Source organism: Ahaetulla prasina, chromosome 7 (assembly GCF_028640845.1).
Source record: "Ahaetulla prasina isolate Xishuangbanna chromosome 7, ASM2864084v1, whole genome shotgun sequence".
Taxonomy (NCBI): domain Eukaryota; kingdom Metazoa; phylum Chordata; class Lepidosauria; order Squamata; family Colubridae; genus Ahaetulla; species Ahaetulla prasina.
Genome location: NC_080545.1, coordinates 2,759,998 through 2,775,180, shown reverse-complemented (window position 1 = coordinate 2,775,180; position 15,183 = coordinate 2,759,998). Strand labels below are relative to the sequence as shown.

At 44.5% G+C, this 15,183-nt stretch overlaps 1 protein-coding gene and 1 long non-coding RNA gene across 2 annotated transcripts in view; one reads left to right on the top strand and one right to left on the bottom strand.

Moving 5' to 3' along the window:
- The window catches only part of CAMK1D (calcium/calmodulin dependent protein kinase ID), a 218,362-nt gene that overhangs the window by 64,245 nt on the left and 138,934 nt on the right, over positions 1-15,183 (top strand). The gene's annotated exons all lie outside the window — the stretch shown is intronic.
- Positions 6,355-14,352, bottom strand: LOC131202426 (uncharacterized). Its single transcript, XR_009156152.1, has 3 exons — positions 14,082-14,352; positions 13,509-13,614; positions 6,355-7,310 (listed from the first exon to the last, which is right to left on the bottom strand). It is a non-coding gene; the product is annotated as an uncharacterized LOC131202426 (long non-coding RNA).

Sequence of the window (15,183 nt, the reverse complement as noted above, 5' to 3'; positions counted from 1 at the left end):
GATTAATAGTAGTGCAGATTCAGTAAATAGTCTGACAGTGTTGAGGGAATTATTTGTTTAGCAGAGTGATGGCCTTCGGGAAGAAACTGTTCTTGTGTCTAGTTGTTCTGGTGTGCAGTGCAGTAAGGTAGGACTTTGGCCTCCTAGCTTTTCTTGAAGGCTGGGTGGGTCCTCGACTTACGACCGTAACTGAGCCTGCAATTTTGGTCGTTAAGATGTGACAGTTGGGTTGCCATGCGATGGCGCCTGACGCGACTTTTTGTGTGTGTGTGTGCAGGCATCAAGCAAACGCGACAGTCGTAAACGATTGTTAAGTGAATCACAAACCCTTTGTTTGCTGTGGGGCGGATTTTGTTAAGACACTGGAACGAAATGCCATTTTGGGACAAAAATGTCATAAATTGTCCTGTAATCCAGTAGTGGGTTTCATTTACTTTCGCTACTGGCTTGGAACTGTGAGCTTGCGCATCCGCAGAGCATCTATAAATGAGGTCTGGGCAGGTTGGCGGAGCCTCCTGTCACCGCCGCTACGGGTTCGCCCGAAACGGGGCAAACCGGTAGAAACTCACCACTGCTGTAATCCCAGGGTGCTGTAAGCAAACATAAATATGGGGTGAATGCCAAGCGTCCAAAATGTAATCATTTGTCCAGGAGGGGAACATGTCGAAAACTCTGAATTCTGGTCATAAGTCCTTTTTTGTTTTGGTGTCCTTCAAAATAAGTCAAGGTGTTAGCATTATTCTGGCAATTCATAACATAAATGGTTTGCTTGATTTATTTAAATGCTATATAAAGAGAGCCAATTAGGTTTGGCTCTGCTTAAGTCACCAAGCCGAGAAAGTCAGAGGCCGTGAGTTCAAGTCCCACCTTAGCTATGAAAGCCGGTTGGGTGACCTTGGGGCAATCACCAGGAGGCTGTGAGTTCTAGTCCCGCCTTAGGCATGAAAGCCAATTGGGTGACTTTGGGCCAATCACCAGGAGACTGTGAGTTCTAGTCCCCTCTTAGACATGAAAGCCAGGTGGGTGACTTTGGGCCAATCACCAGGAGACTGTGAGTTCTAGTCCCGCCTTAGGCATGAAAGCCAACTGGGTGACTTTGGACCAATTACCAGGAGGGTGTAAGATCTAGTCTCGCCTTAAGCATGAAAGTCAGCTGGGTGACTTTGGGCCAATCACCAGGAGACGGTGAGCTCTAGTCCCGCCTTAGCCTGAAAACCGGCAGGGTGACTTTGGGCCAGTCACTCTCTCTCTCTCAGTCTAACCCACCTCACAGGGTTGTTGTTATGGGGAAAATAGGAAGAGGAAGGTATGTGGGATATGTTTGCTGCCTTGAGTTATTTGTAAATATAATAAAAGCAGGAAACTAAAAATAAAATAAAATAAAATTCATTATTTTATTGAATGGGGGGAAAAAAATTCATCGCCAGCTCTGGTATTTTGAGACATGGCTCTACAAAACTGACCCCAGGATATATTCAGCAGGCTTGGACAGTCTCCCAACCCCTTTTCACAAACCTTCCCAAGGAGAGTAAAAATCTAAAATGTGAAGAATAGCAGGATTTGAAAGAGGAGGTGGGTGTTGGGAGGTGCAATTTACTATCTTTAAAAAGGGTGCTATTCATATCCAGCACCACCCAGAGAAATTGCTCAAGCGTGGGGTGTTTCCCCACCCCCACCTTTTCTGAGAATCTCAGGAGTTTCTGTCTTGAAATTCCCAGAGACGCTCTTATTTTATTTTATTTATTTATTTGCAACGCTGGTCTCAGAGGAGGCTGATCGAGGAGCCCAACTGAAGAGAGGGCGCTGTCCTAAAATCGCTGCCCACTCACAAAATGACTTCTCCCTTTTTAGAGAAGTAAAAAGGAATCATTTATAGATCTCTTTTACGTAAACTCTTCTTTATTTGGGCAGTTTGGCTTCGGTCAGACTAATGCAGCAGACTCTGAAGGTAAGAGAGTTAGAGTTTATGGCATTCATCGGTCAGAATGGAGCTGGAAAGGGACCCCGGAGGTCTTCTAGTCCAGCCTTCTGCTCAAGCAGGAGACCCTCTACCATTCTAGACAATTGACTGTCCAGTCTTCTTTAAAATCTCCAGTGATGGGGAAGGAAGGAAGGAAGGAAGGAAGGATAATAGCATAACAGAATAACAGAGTTGGAAGGGACCTCGGAGGTCTTCTAGCAGCTCAAGCAGGAGACTCTATCCCATTTCAGATAAATGGTTGTCCAGTCTCTTTTTAAAAATCTCCAGTGATAAAGAAGGAAGGGAGGAAGGAAGGAAGGAAGGAAGGAAGGAAGGAAGGAAGGAAGGAAGGAGAGAAGACATAAGGAAGGCACGCATGGCCTTCCCTGTTTGTCTTCCAGGTTTCTGGCACACATGCGAGTGCTATGATCAGCTGTCCTTCGCGCGTGGAGCAGTGCCGAAAACTGGTGTGAACATGCATGCCGTCCAGCTGATTACTGGGCGCACATGCGCGCTAGAACCCGCAAGTTTGGCTTTTCCGGAACACGGCCCCGACGAGCGCATGTGTGCACACGCGACATTTCCATGTGACTTTTTCGGCACTCGGTGCTTAAAAGGTTCACCATCACTGCCTTAGGGGCAGAAAGAGTTTGTTTGACTTTCTTTCTTTCTTTCTTTCTTTCTTTCTTTCTTTCTTTCTTTCTTTCTTTCTTTCTTTCTTTCTTTCCTTCCTTCCTTCCTTCCTTCCTTCCTTCCTTCCTTCCTTTCCTTTCTTTTGCATGCTTTCTCTCTCACACTAATCTTTCTTTCTTTCTTTCTTTCTTTCTTTCTTTCTTTCTTTCCTTCTTTCCTTCCTTCCTTCCTTCCTTCCTTCCTTCCTTCCTTCCTTTCTCATGCTTTCTCTCTCACACGTATCTATCTATCTTTCTTTCTTTCTTTCTTTCTTTCTTTCTCTTTCTTTCTTTCTTTCTTTCTTTCTTTCTTTCTTTCTCTTTCTCTCTCACACACTCTTTCTTTCTGTCTCTCTCATTCTCTTTATTTCTCTCTCTCTCCCCCTTCCTTCCTTCCTTCCTTCCTTCCTTCCTTCCTTCCTTCCTTCCTTCCTTCCTTCCTTCCTTCCTTCCTCCCTCCCTTCCTTTCTTCCTTTTTTCCCTCCCTCCTGTCAGTCCTGGAAGACATATTTTACTTTGGGGGAGTTACTTGGAACCCTGGCACCTCTCTCCCTCCTTCCCACCCTCCCTCCCTCCTGCAGTTGCGTTGGCCTGAAGGTTGTTTGTTTTTGTTAAGTTTAGAAGTTCATCAGAGGTGCTTCCAAGGCTGAGGAGCATAATCTGAAGGTCCTTGCTAAATTTGTTTGCATTTGGAGTGAGTGTTTGTCGTGAGCAAATGGCATCTGGGCCTTTCTCACATAACTTCCAAGTTTTAATATTTAACTCTCCGGGCTGTTTTTAGGTCTATTACACATCGATCATTTTTAAGAGAGGGAGTTACACAGGCAGGTAGCCAGAGTGGACAAAGGTCCTCCAATGGAAGTTACAGAAGAGGGATTATTGTGGTCCGCCAGCAGCCTGTGGAGCTGGCAGCGGATTCGGAGAGTGAGGAGGCTGGGGAGGAAGATGGGCCAGTCCTGGAGTCTGGGGAAGGCCCAGATGAGGGCTCTGCATCAGAGGCAGAGGTGGGGCCAGGGCCATCGGGGAGCGATGCGTGGACTCTGGAGCCTCCAGAGGCTGACAGTAGTCAGGCAGAGGAACAGGAGGAGCCTGTTCCTAGTGCATGCATGAGAAGAGCAGCTGAAGCAAAAAGGACGACTCAGGAGTAAGGCCAGGAGATGATTGGCCCCTCCCATAAGGCTTAAAAAGAGCTGTTTTAATAAAATAAGTTTGTTCAGGCCTGCATTGTGTTTGGTAATCACTACTTGGGCCTCAGTCACAACAGGGATCAGATAGGAGAACCACTGTAGTGTAGGGGTTAAAATGGGAGAAGGACCAGAAGCACTCTCCTGTCCACTTGGATGACCTTGGCCCAATCTGCCATTGGGGTTGGATAATTGTGAGAAAAACTGAAAGAATCCTTATTCTAAGCTTCCTTGGGGGCAGGATAAGATGCAACGAATGGAAACTCATCAAGGAGAGAAGCAACCTGGAATTAAGGAGAAACTTCCTAACAGTGGGGACAATTAACCAGTGGAACATCTTGCCACCAGAAGTTGTGGGTGCTCCATCACTGGAAGTTTTTAAGAAGAGATTGGACAACCATTTGTCTGAAGTGGTGTAGGGTTTCCTGCCTAAGCAGGGGGTTGGACTAGAAGACCTCCAAGGTCCCTTCCAACTCTGTTATTCTATTCTATCAATCTAATCGGTAAAACCCAAAATCAAGGTTTCATTCTTTTCCACTTCAAACACAAAGTTCAGAAGCGGTTTCCATGTGGAATAAAAGAATATTTCTCCACCTCAGCAATTTTAAGATATGTAGACTTGAACTCTTTTAGAGAAGATGGTCAGCTTTAATTGCAATAATACTAGAGCAACTAATAGATTTAAACTTAATGTCAACCGCTTTAATCTAGATTGCAGAAAATATGACTTCTGTAATAGAGTTATTAATGCTTGGAACACACTACCTGACTCTGTGGTCTCTTCCCATAATCCTAAAAGCTTTAACCAAAAACTTTCTACTATTGACCTCCCCCCATTCCTAAGAGGACTTTAAGGGGCGTGCATAAGCGCACAAACGTGCCTGCCGTTCCTGTCCTATTGTTTTTCTTTTCTTCTTCCTATATATATGCTTATACCTCCTATATTTACTCATATGTGTGTTTATATACTATATAATCTTTTTTGTATGATACCTATATATATTGTTGTGGCAAAACAAACAAACAAATAAATAAATATATGCATGCACACACATCCATCCTTCCGTTTTATGTCAAGTGTATTCAAAATACTTCCGCAATGTTGGCCTTTTGTTACCAAGGTTATTAATTTGGCATTTGACATTGATTGATTAATTACGCGTATGATTCATCTTACCTAAAAATTAATTACGAAACAATTATCCATTTACACCTAATCTGGAGGAAATCCAAAGTCTGTAAAAACTTTTAAATAGCATTTCCACACACACACATCCTTTTTTTTAGTAACACTTTTCCGGAATGCGTTGAGGCAGGCTTTTATGGCAGCTGGAAATACAGTTTTTCTGGATTTTGTATTGCAGGTATTAAACTGTCGTTCATTTTAATTCATTCAATAAACCTTTAGCGGGGCCAAGAGGGAGAGAAAATATTTCAGATGCAGGACAGGGGAAACACAAGAGATTGGACCTTGATCAAAATAAATTTCATACCCAACAGAACGAATTCTTCCATGATTTACATCGTTTGTGTAATAATGTCATTAAGGGAAGGGCCTCATTTGCATAATGACACAGTGATGCAAATATCCCAAACTCATCATTTGTCTGCTGCGTTTGTATCATTTGCATTGGTGGGATGATGTATCTGAATTCAAAGTTTTTCGGGAGCCATGATATACTCCATTCCTAATTAATCTAGGAATTAATCCATTCCTAATTAATTAATGCTATAGAGCACTGCACATCAGAACAACTAGACACAAGAACAGTTTTTTCCCGAAGGCCATCACTCTGCTAAACAAATAATTCCCTCAAAACTGTCAGACTATTTACTGAATCTGCACTACTATTAATCGTTTCATAGTTCCCATCACCAATCTCTTTCCACTTATGACTGTATGACTATAACTTGTTGCTGGCAATCCTTATGATTTATATTGATATATTGATCATCAATTGTGTTGTAAATGTTGTACCTTGATGAACGTATCTTTTCTTTTATGTACACTGAGAGCATATGCACCGAGACAAATTCCTTGTGTGTCCAATCACACTTGGCCAATAAAAAAAAAAAAAATCTGTTAAAATGAGCCTTTAATATACGCGCACATACTGTATGCGGGCAAAGAAATTCAGAAGAAAAAGGAATAGTCTAGTCATCTCTTGGGCTCAGTGTAATTTTGGGGGAGAGGCGTTTTGTAAAGCCATTGCTAATTTAAAATGTATTTGTAAGCGAGATGTTTGCGGATGAGTTCTAAATGTATAGCTATATAAATGAATTAAAAGTGTAGATACAAAAACATAAGACACCCAACTCTGTAGGGATTCTCCGTCATGCAGGTTGTGGTTGTCCCAAAAGTGCCTTTTCAAGGGGTAACTCGATTTTCTGTTTTTTTCTTTTTGAAGACGTTTTGCTTCTCATCCAAGAAGCTTCTTCAGCTCTGACGTTCCCCACTATCGTGTCAGAGCTGAAGAAGCTTCTTGGATGAGAAGCGAAACGTCTTCAAAACAAACAAACAAACAAGTAAGTCCGGTTGCCTCCTGAAAAAGTACTTTTGAGATAAGACACAAAGACAGATGCTCTTATTAGCCATCAATTACGATGTAGCTGGAGTGTAATGACTTAAGGACTGAGTATATTGTTTAGTGCCCATTCATTATTTCACAGTTAAAGAGCAGAATACATAGTAATCCTCAATTTATTGTTTAATCATGGGGTGGGGGGAAATGCCCATTTGGGAGAGTTGATTTGGAGTTACGGCCACGAGATTCACTTTAACCACTGCCGTAAAAAGTGGAAGAAAACATTAAGTCGGGTTATGTGCTACCTCGACTTATGACCGCAATGACTTACGACCAGAATTCCAGCCCCAATTCTGATTGCAAACCGAGGACTGGTGGACAAAGTATTTGAGTTTCCTCTTCAGGATCTGGCCAACAGTCAGGGTTGATCTCCTCTAGGACTGATCCATTGGATCGCCTTGCAGTCCAAGGGACTCGCAGGAGTCTTCTCCAGCCCCAGAGTTCAAAGGCCTCCATTCTTTGGCGCTCAGCCTTCCTTATGGTCCAACTTTCACTGCCATCCATTGCAACTGGGAAAACCATAGCTTTGACTAGACACACTTTTGTTGGCAGGGTGATGTCTCTGCTTTTTAGTACGCTGTCTAGATTTGCCATAGCTTTCCTCCCCAGGAGCAAGCATCTTTTAATTTCTTGGCTGTAGCACAGATGTTCATTTAGATGGGTAAGGTATGTGGATGATTAAAAGATCTGCATTTTCTCCATAAGGTCGTATTTTTCATGTCTTTAATTCCTTTTTTTTTTTTTTGTCTTTGCTGTTGCCATTTCAGATCTGTATGGTTGTTTCATAAAAGTACAACTGCGGTACAAATTGGATGGAATAATATTTCAGTCCGTTCTCTTTGTAACACACAGTCTTGCTTCCCGCAGACTAAACAACTTCATTCTGCTTTTACAGCTCTTGATTCTGGAACTGTAAACAGATAATTACCTCATTCTTGGCCTTTTCACTTGTAGCAGAAGCATTTACATTTACAGTCTGGCATATTAAAGCAATTGTGTCTGAAGAGCAGACGAGAACTGGCTAAAATATTATCTGATATTTTAATTGCAGCAAAGATGCATTCATTCTCCCTCCCTCCCTCTCTCTCTTTCTCTCTCTCTCTCTCTCTCTCCATGTCCAATCCCACTTGCATTTACTAAGAGCTACAGAATACAGGCAATCTTTGACTTACGGCCATAATTGAGCCCAAAATTTCTGCTGTTAAGTTAGACGTTTGCTTTGCCCCATTTGAAACGCTTTATAACTGAGTTTTGTCCCCTTTTAGGCCCTTTCTCGCCACCGTTGTTAAGTGAATCACTGCAGATGTTAACAATCATGTGACTCACTTAACAGTGAATCTGGCTTTAACATTGACTTTGCTTGTCAGAAGGTTGCAAAAGGAGAATCACGTGATCTTGGGACATAGCAACTGTCATAAATATGAGTCCCTTGCCAAGCTGGTCTGAATTTTGATCACTACGGGGATGCTACAATGGTTGTAAATATGAAAAAACGGTAATAAGTCACTTTTATCAGTGCCATCACTAAGTGAACTGTTGTAAGTTGAGGACTACCTGATTTCATCCTGGAAATGAGCTACTTCAAAGCTTTAAGAAAATCACAGCTCCAAGTATCCCAGTTATTTTTACTGATAAATTGACACAACTAAACGTTTATTGCGGCGTAGTTGAATGGACCATATCATGAAATCTTTCTGCAGTATGTAGGACATCCTTGAAGATCGACATACAGTATAAACATTCAATATTTACTTCGTTTACATTTTAAACTTCCAGAATAAGAAGCACGGGGGAAAAAAAATCAAACTATTAATAAACTTCCTAAATTATGTTTTTGTGAGGTCAGAGGGAAACCGGCTGAGTCGGGGGAGGAGTCAAGCAAGGAAGTAGTCTTGAATCTTTACGTAGGATCTGAGAGAACTGAACAAGCTTTTTGGATGAGAAGCGAAACGTCTTCAGAGAAAAACAAAGTCTAGTTGCCTTTTGAGAAAAGCACCTTTGATACCACCACCTCCTCCTCCTCTTCCTCCTCCTCCCTTCCAGCACTGATGATATTACCTAGTTGGGTCGTGAAACGTCTGCAAGAAAACCACCAAGCTCAGAGAACACCAAGGACCCCACAGTTCAACCCTGAGCTACAAATATTCTCCTTTATTGAGACTTATTTTCTTACTACGATTCTGGATATTTTCCCCTTCAGCTTCATTTCCTCTTTTTCCTCCTCCTCCCACTTCATCATTTCTCTCCTCCTCCTCCTCCTCCTCCTCCTCCTCCTCCTCCTCCTCCTCCTCCTCCTCCTCCTCCTTTTGGTCCTTCTTTGTCTCCTCATTCTTCTCTGTTCTGTCCCCTCCCGGCCTCAGCCACGCAAGCTGGCTAAATGAGCAATAATTGAGTTCACGGCTGCTATCAGTCCTGGCAGAGGATCTGCAGCTGCCTGCCAAAGTCTCCCTTTTATCTTGGGGTTGCCAGGCAACCAGGAAGTCAGCAGTCCAGGCTGAATGTTCAGCTCAATTTTTGCTCGTCACGGAGCAGAAGAGCAGCCAGGGCTGCTTTTATACTCTGTGGGGTGTAGCTCCATGACTCAGCACTTCCTAGGCCTGCCCACCCCTGCTTCTGTTGTTCCCGCCTCTCCTGCCTACGAAACCTAGGGTCCAGCCAGGCCTGATTGCCATCAGCTGGGTCTGGAGGCGTGGCCTGGGGGGGGAAGAGTCAGGGGACGGAGGCCTCGTTATCTCCTCCACCTGGCCTGCCTCTGGCTCCTGGAGCTGAGCCAGGGAAGCTGGTGCTCCAGAGGTAAGTCCTGATGGCCCTTCCCCCTCACTTTCCAAGTCACTTTCTGGCAGGGGGCCCGGCTCGGGGGTGGGGGCGCAGACACAACATTCTCCTTCTAATTCATCATTCCTCCTCCTAGTGCCACCTTCCCCCCCTCCTCCTCCTCCCACTTCATCATTCCTCCTCCTCCTCCTCCTCCTCCTCCTCCTCCTCCTTTTGGTTCTTCTCCTTTGTCTCCTCATCCTCATCCTTATCCTTCTAATTCATCATTCCTCCTCCTAGTGCCCTTCCTCCTCTTCTTCCTCTCCAAACATCCAAGAATCCAGGTTCCCAAAACTAGTTTTTCCCCATTTTTTTAAAAAAACAATTAGAATCCTAATCAAAGAACCAGGGAAGAGAAGCAGGGCTAATTTTATTCTAAGTGGCTGAGTCACTGTCTTATCACCCTGCCACAGACGCTTCATAAAACTTGAATGAAAGGTATTAATATCAGAATAAAAATATAGATTGGGCGATACTACTCTTTCTCGCGCAAAATACTTCCAAATGTGGTGAGGCGAGAAAGCCCTGAGCATTTGGGTTTGGCCTTCCTAAGCTACAACTTCCAGGCTAACCTTTGTGGGCTACAACAGTAGGAAATGAGGACTTTTCAGCTGCAGGCAAGACTTCTTGGCTCCGCTTTGTAGTGTTTTCCTCCTGCTGTTACTTCCTCTGCTTCTGATCGTGTGAGATGGCCTACATTTCAGCTAGCGGATTTGGCTTGAGCTTTTCACAGAGAGCTTTGCTACATAAGCCTAAAATTAGACTGAGAACAATCCCTGCTTCGATGGCGCTCCAAAGTGATCCTTCAAAAGGAATCTGGTAGCACTTTGCCTGACTATCGAATTTGACGGATCAAGGAGGATATTTGTAGCTCGGGGTTGAACTGTGGGGGGCCCTTGGTGCTCTCTGAGCTTGGAGGCTTGCTTGCAGGCATTTCATGACCCAACTAGGGAACATCATCAGTGCTGGAAGGGAGGAGGAGGAGGAAGAGGAGGAGGAGGAGGAGGAGGAGGAGGAACAAGAAGAAGACAACTGGGAGAGTCCTTGGGACCTCTGAGCTTGGTGGTTTCCGGCAGATGTTTCATGACCTAACTAGGTAACATCATCAGTGCTAGAAGGGAGGAGGAGGAGGAGGAGGAGGAGGAGAACGACTGTGGGGTCCTTGGTGCTCTCTGAGCTTGGTGGTTTTCTTGCAAATGTTTCATGACCCAACTAGGTAACATCATCAGTGCTAGAAGGGAGGAGGAGGAGGAGAGATGAGGAGGAGGAAGAAGAAGACAACTGGGAGAGTCCTTGAGACCTCTGAGGTTGGTGGTTTCCTGCAGACATTTCATGACCTAACTAGGTAGCATCATCAGTGCTAGAAGGGAGAAGGAGGAGGAGAGATGAGGAGGAGGAGAGGATGAACACTCAGAAAACCCCAAGGACCCTCCCTCCCCCTCTCGTAACATATTTTATTAAAAGGCAGAAGTTTTTGAGCATCCTCCTTCATCAATAGCATGAAGAAGTCAGACCGGGATAAGATTTAAATTGGGAGGAACACTCTTGATCGGTGGCCACCAAACGTGGCCACTTTAAGATGGGTGGACTTCAGTTCCCAGAATTCCCCAACTAGCTTGCTAACAAGGAGCAAACTGGTAGATCTTCTTTATCTCAAAGTTAGTCAGTAAATGTAGAACTCAGGAGACGTTTCCTGACAAAATAATTAATCAGTGGAACAACTTGCCTCCAGAAGTTGTGGATGCACCATCACTGGAGGATTTTAAGAAGAGATTGGACAACCATTTGGACTAGAAGATCTCCAAGGTCCCTTCCAACTCTGTTATGCTGTTTTCCTTCCTTCCTTCCTTCCTTCCTTCCTTCCTTCCTTCCTTCCTTCCTTCCTTCCTTCCTTCCTTCCTTCCTTCTCCATCACTGGAGGTTTTTAAGAAGAGATTGGACAACTGTTTGTCTGGAACGGTATAGGGTCTCCTGCTTGAGCAGGGGTTGAACTAGAAGACCTCCAAGGTCCCTTTCAACTTTGTTATTGTTATTCAATTACATGACGGACTTGAATTGGGCTTACTCCAATGTCAGTTCAACAACTTAACTATGGTGTCTGCTCTAACAGAATGAAGGTTTTCCTCAATTTTTGTACGTTTTCTTTTTCTTACTTTCTCTGGCGTTTACCATCCCTTTTATTGGTGCACTGCCTGTTTTCCTCTCCCATTCCTCCATCATCAGATCTTCGGTGACCGCTTGACGCTCAACAGATTTGAACTTCACAAATACTCAGAGTGGTTCAGGATGCGAAAGGTGCTAAAACCCATCTGCTTATTAAACCTTCTCCAGCCTGGACTGGTGACCTGGAATTGAGGGGCAAAAACAGATGGATGTTCACCAGAAAATCTTCACAATATGCCCGTATCGAACTGCTGAGGCCGTCCAGCTGTTCAAGGTTTCAAAATAGGCCAACAAACAGATGTGCCAAGATTCCAGAAATTATATTTTATGGTTGTAGGCTGTAAGAACAGAACCTTCAAGGTTTTTATTCTGTCCAGATTTATACTAGATAGTGTTGTGGTCCACCAGCAGGCTGCGGACCGGGCAGATGAGTCGGACAGTGAGGAGGCTGAGGAGGACAATGGGCCTGTCCTGGAATCAGGAAAGCCCAGATGAGGGCTCTGCATTGGAGGCAGAGATGGGGCCAGGGCCATCTGGGAGCGATGTGCGGACTCTGGAGCCTCCAGAGGCAGACAGCAGAGAGGCAGAGGAACAGGAGGAGCCTGTTCCTAGTGCACACATGCGAAGAGCTGCCAGAAGGCAAGAGCAGCTAAAGCAAAAAGGACAACTCGGGAGTAAGGCCAGGAGATGATTAGCAACTCCCATAAGGCTTAAAAGACCAGCAAAGACTCTTGGGCTCTTTGTAGGAAAGCAACGTTGATTTCTGTTCTTCTTGTCAGGGTCTCTTGAACTTTGTGGGGGGTTTGCCAAGAAAAGCCTTTGGCAGGTTGCCAAAGACGTCAAAGGTTGGTGATAAGGCCAAGGGATTGGTTATTAAGAATTTTGTTTTGAATGAAGCTGAGAATGAATGAATTCTCAGCTGTTCTAATAAAATAAGTTTGTTCAGGATTGAATTGTGTTTAGTAATCACTACTTGGGCCTCGGTCACAGCAGTCAAGGTGATGGTCGTTTTAGTTTCCCTCTTTCACTTTTTACTTACAAATAGTTCTTCACTCACAAACATTCATTTAGGGACTACTGGAAGTTACAACAGCACCGAAAAAAGGGACTTAGGACCGCGTTTCACACTTACGACCATTGCAGCATCCCTATGGTCACATTGTCAAAATTTGGAGGCTTGGCAACTGGCATGTACCTATGACGGTTGCCCTATTCCTGGGTCAGGTGATCCCCTTTTGTGACCTTCTGACAAGCAAGGTCAATGGGGAAGCCAGATTCACTTAACAACCGGGTTACTATCTTAAGAACTGCAGTGATTCACTTAACGACCGTGATGAGAAAGGTCATAAAACGGGACAAAACTCACTTAGCAACTGTCTCGCTTAGCAGCGGCAATTCTGGGCTCCATTGGGAGTACCTGTATTGGGGACTGAGCTGCCGTTAGGATTTATTCCTTCCTTTCCACACTCATCTCTACCTTCCTTTAGAACCGCCGAGTTAAACTCTGCTGCTTCGTAATACTTAAAATGTGGCCTTCCTGTCACTCAAACCTTATAAACTCAGAACTAGAAAATCATTAGGTTTGCATTAGCTGGGCTTACCGTAAAAGTAATAAGTACTGTGCAGAATTAATCATCTCTTGCTAACTTCTAGCATCTGTTCTAAAATCCTTTTATATATCATCCAATATTTGCTGGTATCTCGTGTCATCCCGGATGGAGACCGCTGGGAATCATCCAAAGTTAACTAAATTCTCCCACCTAGCTTTGGAAAGGGAATTTAAAAGAAAGATACACAAACACGCTCAAATAGATTTGAGAGGCTGCCATTGCTTCGTAAATCAGGTTTCCTGGACCGAATTGCAGGGATTCAAAGCCCTAACATTCAGGGGTGGGCTTCAAAAATTTTAGCAAGGGGTTCCCTGCCTGGTTGCTGGGCGTGGCCATGGTGGGTGTGGCCTAGTCAGCCTCCTGCACCACGGACGGAGGGGAGGCTGCCCAGTGGTGGGATTCAAATAATTTAACAACCGGTTCTCTGTCCTAATAACTAGCTGGGTAGGCGTGACTTGGTGGTCATGTGACCATGCATGGCCAACTCAACGTCACTCAGGTCGAAGGGCGCTTCGCCTTACCTGTTACAATGTAATAAGAGAGGCAGTTTCTGTAAGCAGGGCAATAAAGATTAGGCTAGAAACACCACCAGAATGTTTCCTTCCTGCCTTCCTTACAGGATTAGCCCTGTAAAGTGGAGAAAAACAGAATAAGATTTCTTCCAACAACCGGTTCTCCGAACTGTTTAGAAAGTTAACAACCGGTTCTCCCGAATAGGTGCGAACTGGCTGAATCCCACCACTGCTTTTGCCCTCCCTGGGCTCCGCAGGCTTTCCTGGAGACTCCAGGAGGGCAAAAAACGCCTCCCCAGGCTCCGGAGGTCCTCTGGGGGCCAGAAATGGGCCCATTTCCAGCTTTCCCGAACTTCCCGTAAGCCCGTTTTTTGCCCTCCCCGAGCCTCCACACACGCCCTGCGCTTACCTGCATCCAAAACGGGCCAGCTGGGGACTCCTGGGGTGGATGGGGCCAGCCAGGAGTGGGATTTGGGGGTTCTCCCAACTGCACAGAATCTTAGCTAGAGGTTCCCCCAAACCCCTGCGAACCCCCCAGCAGCCCCACCCCGGCTAACACTTTACTTCCTGATAAATACATACTTGATGTTCATCCTTAAACCCAGAAAGGGCAGCTTCGTGCCAGGACAGCCTTCTCCTTTTCCAACATTTTCGACGACAGATGAATGTAAAATGAAATCATTTCGAACGAGCAAATTCAGAAATAATGAGTCACGGATCTGTTTAGTCAGCAGTAAAGAATAGTTTATACACAATCAGGAATGTAGCAGGTTGCAAACTTACAGCCAGACAATCTCCATAAGGCATAAGTAGCATTATCATGTAGGTGTGCGTTAAACCAACACAATTTTCCCCCCCTTCCTCTAGGAGATTGTAATTTTATACAAACCTACCGGTAGTTGCTTTATCGAGGGACGCGGTGGCTCAGTGGCTAAGACGCTGAGCTTGTCGATCAAAAGGTCGGCAGTTCAGTGGTTCGAATCCCTAGTGCTGCGTCATGGAGTGAGCTCCCGTGACTTGTCCCAGCTTCTGCCAACCTAGCAGTTTGAAAGCAGGTAAAAAAGGCAAGTAGAAAAATAGGGACCCCCTTTGATGGGAAGGGAACAGCATTCCGTGCGCCTTTGGCATTGAGTCATGCCGGCCACATGATCACAGAGATATCTTCGGATAGCACTGGCTGTTCATTATGTAATCCTTATGATTTATATTGATATATTGACCATCATTTGTGTTGTAAATGTTGTACCTTGATGAAGGTATCTTTTCTTTTATGTACACTGAGAGCATGTGCACCAAGACAAATTCCTTGTGTGTCCAATCACACTTGGCCAATAAAAAATTCTATTCTATTCTATTCAGCTTTGAAACGGAGATGAGCACTGCCCCCTAGAGTCAGGAACGACTAGCACATATGTGCAAGGAGAATCTTTATTTTTACTTAGCTGCTTTATCAAAATTTGCAAAGGTGTTACTCTAAAAAGAGGTTTTCTCTGAAGCTTGGAAGCCGATGTCAGAGCGAAGTGGAGTTAAATATTTGCTGCAATAAAACCTCAAAATGATGGAAAGTTTGCATACATGAACGAAGGTGAATCTACGCATCCCAGGATAATGTTGCTGGATCCAAAAGATTTAGTCTTCCAAGTTTTTGGATTGGTGCTGGAGCCCATCCTCAGGAAAGTTTTCT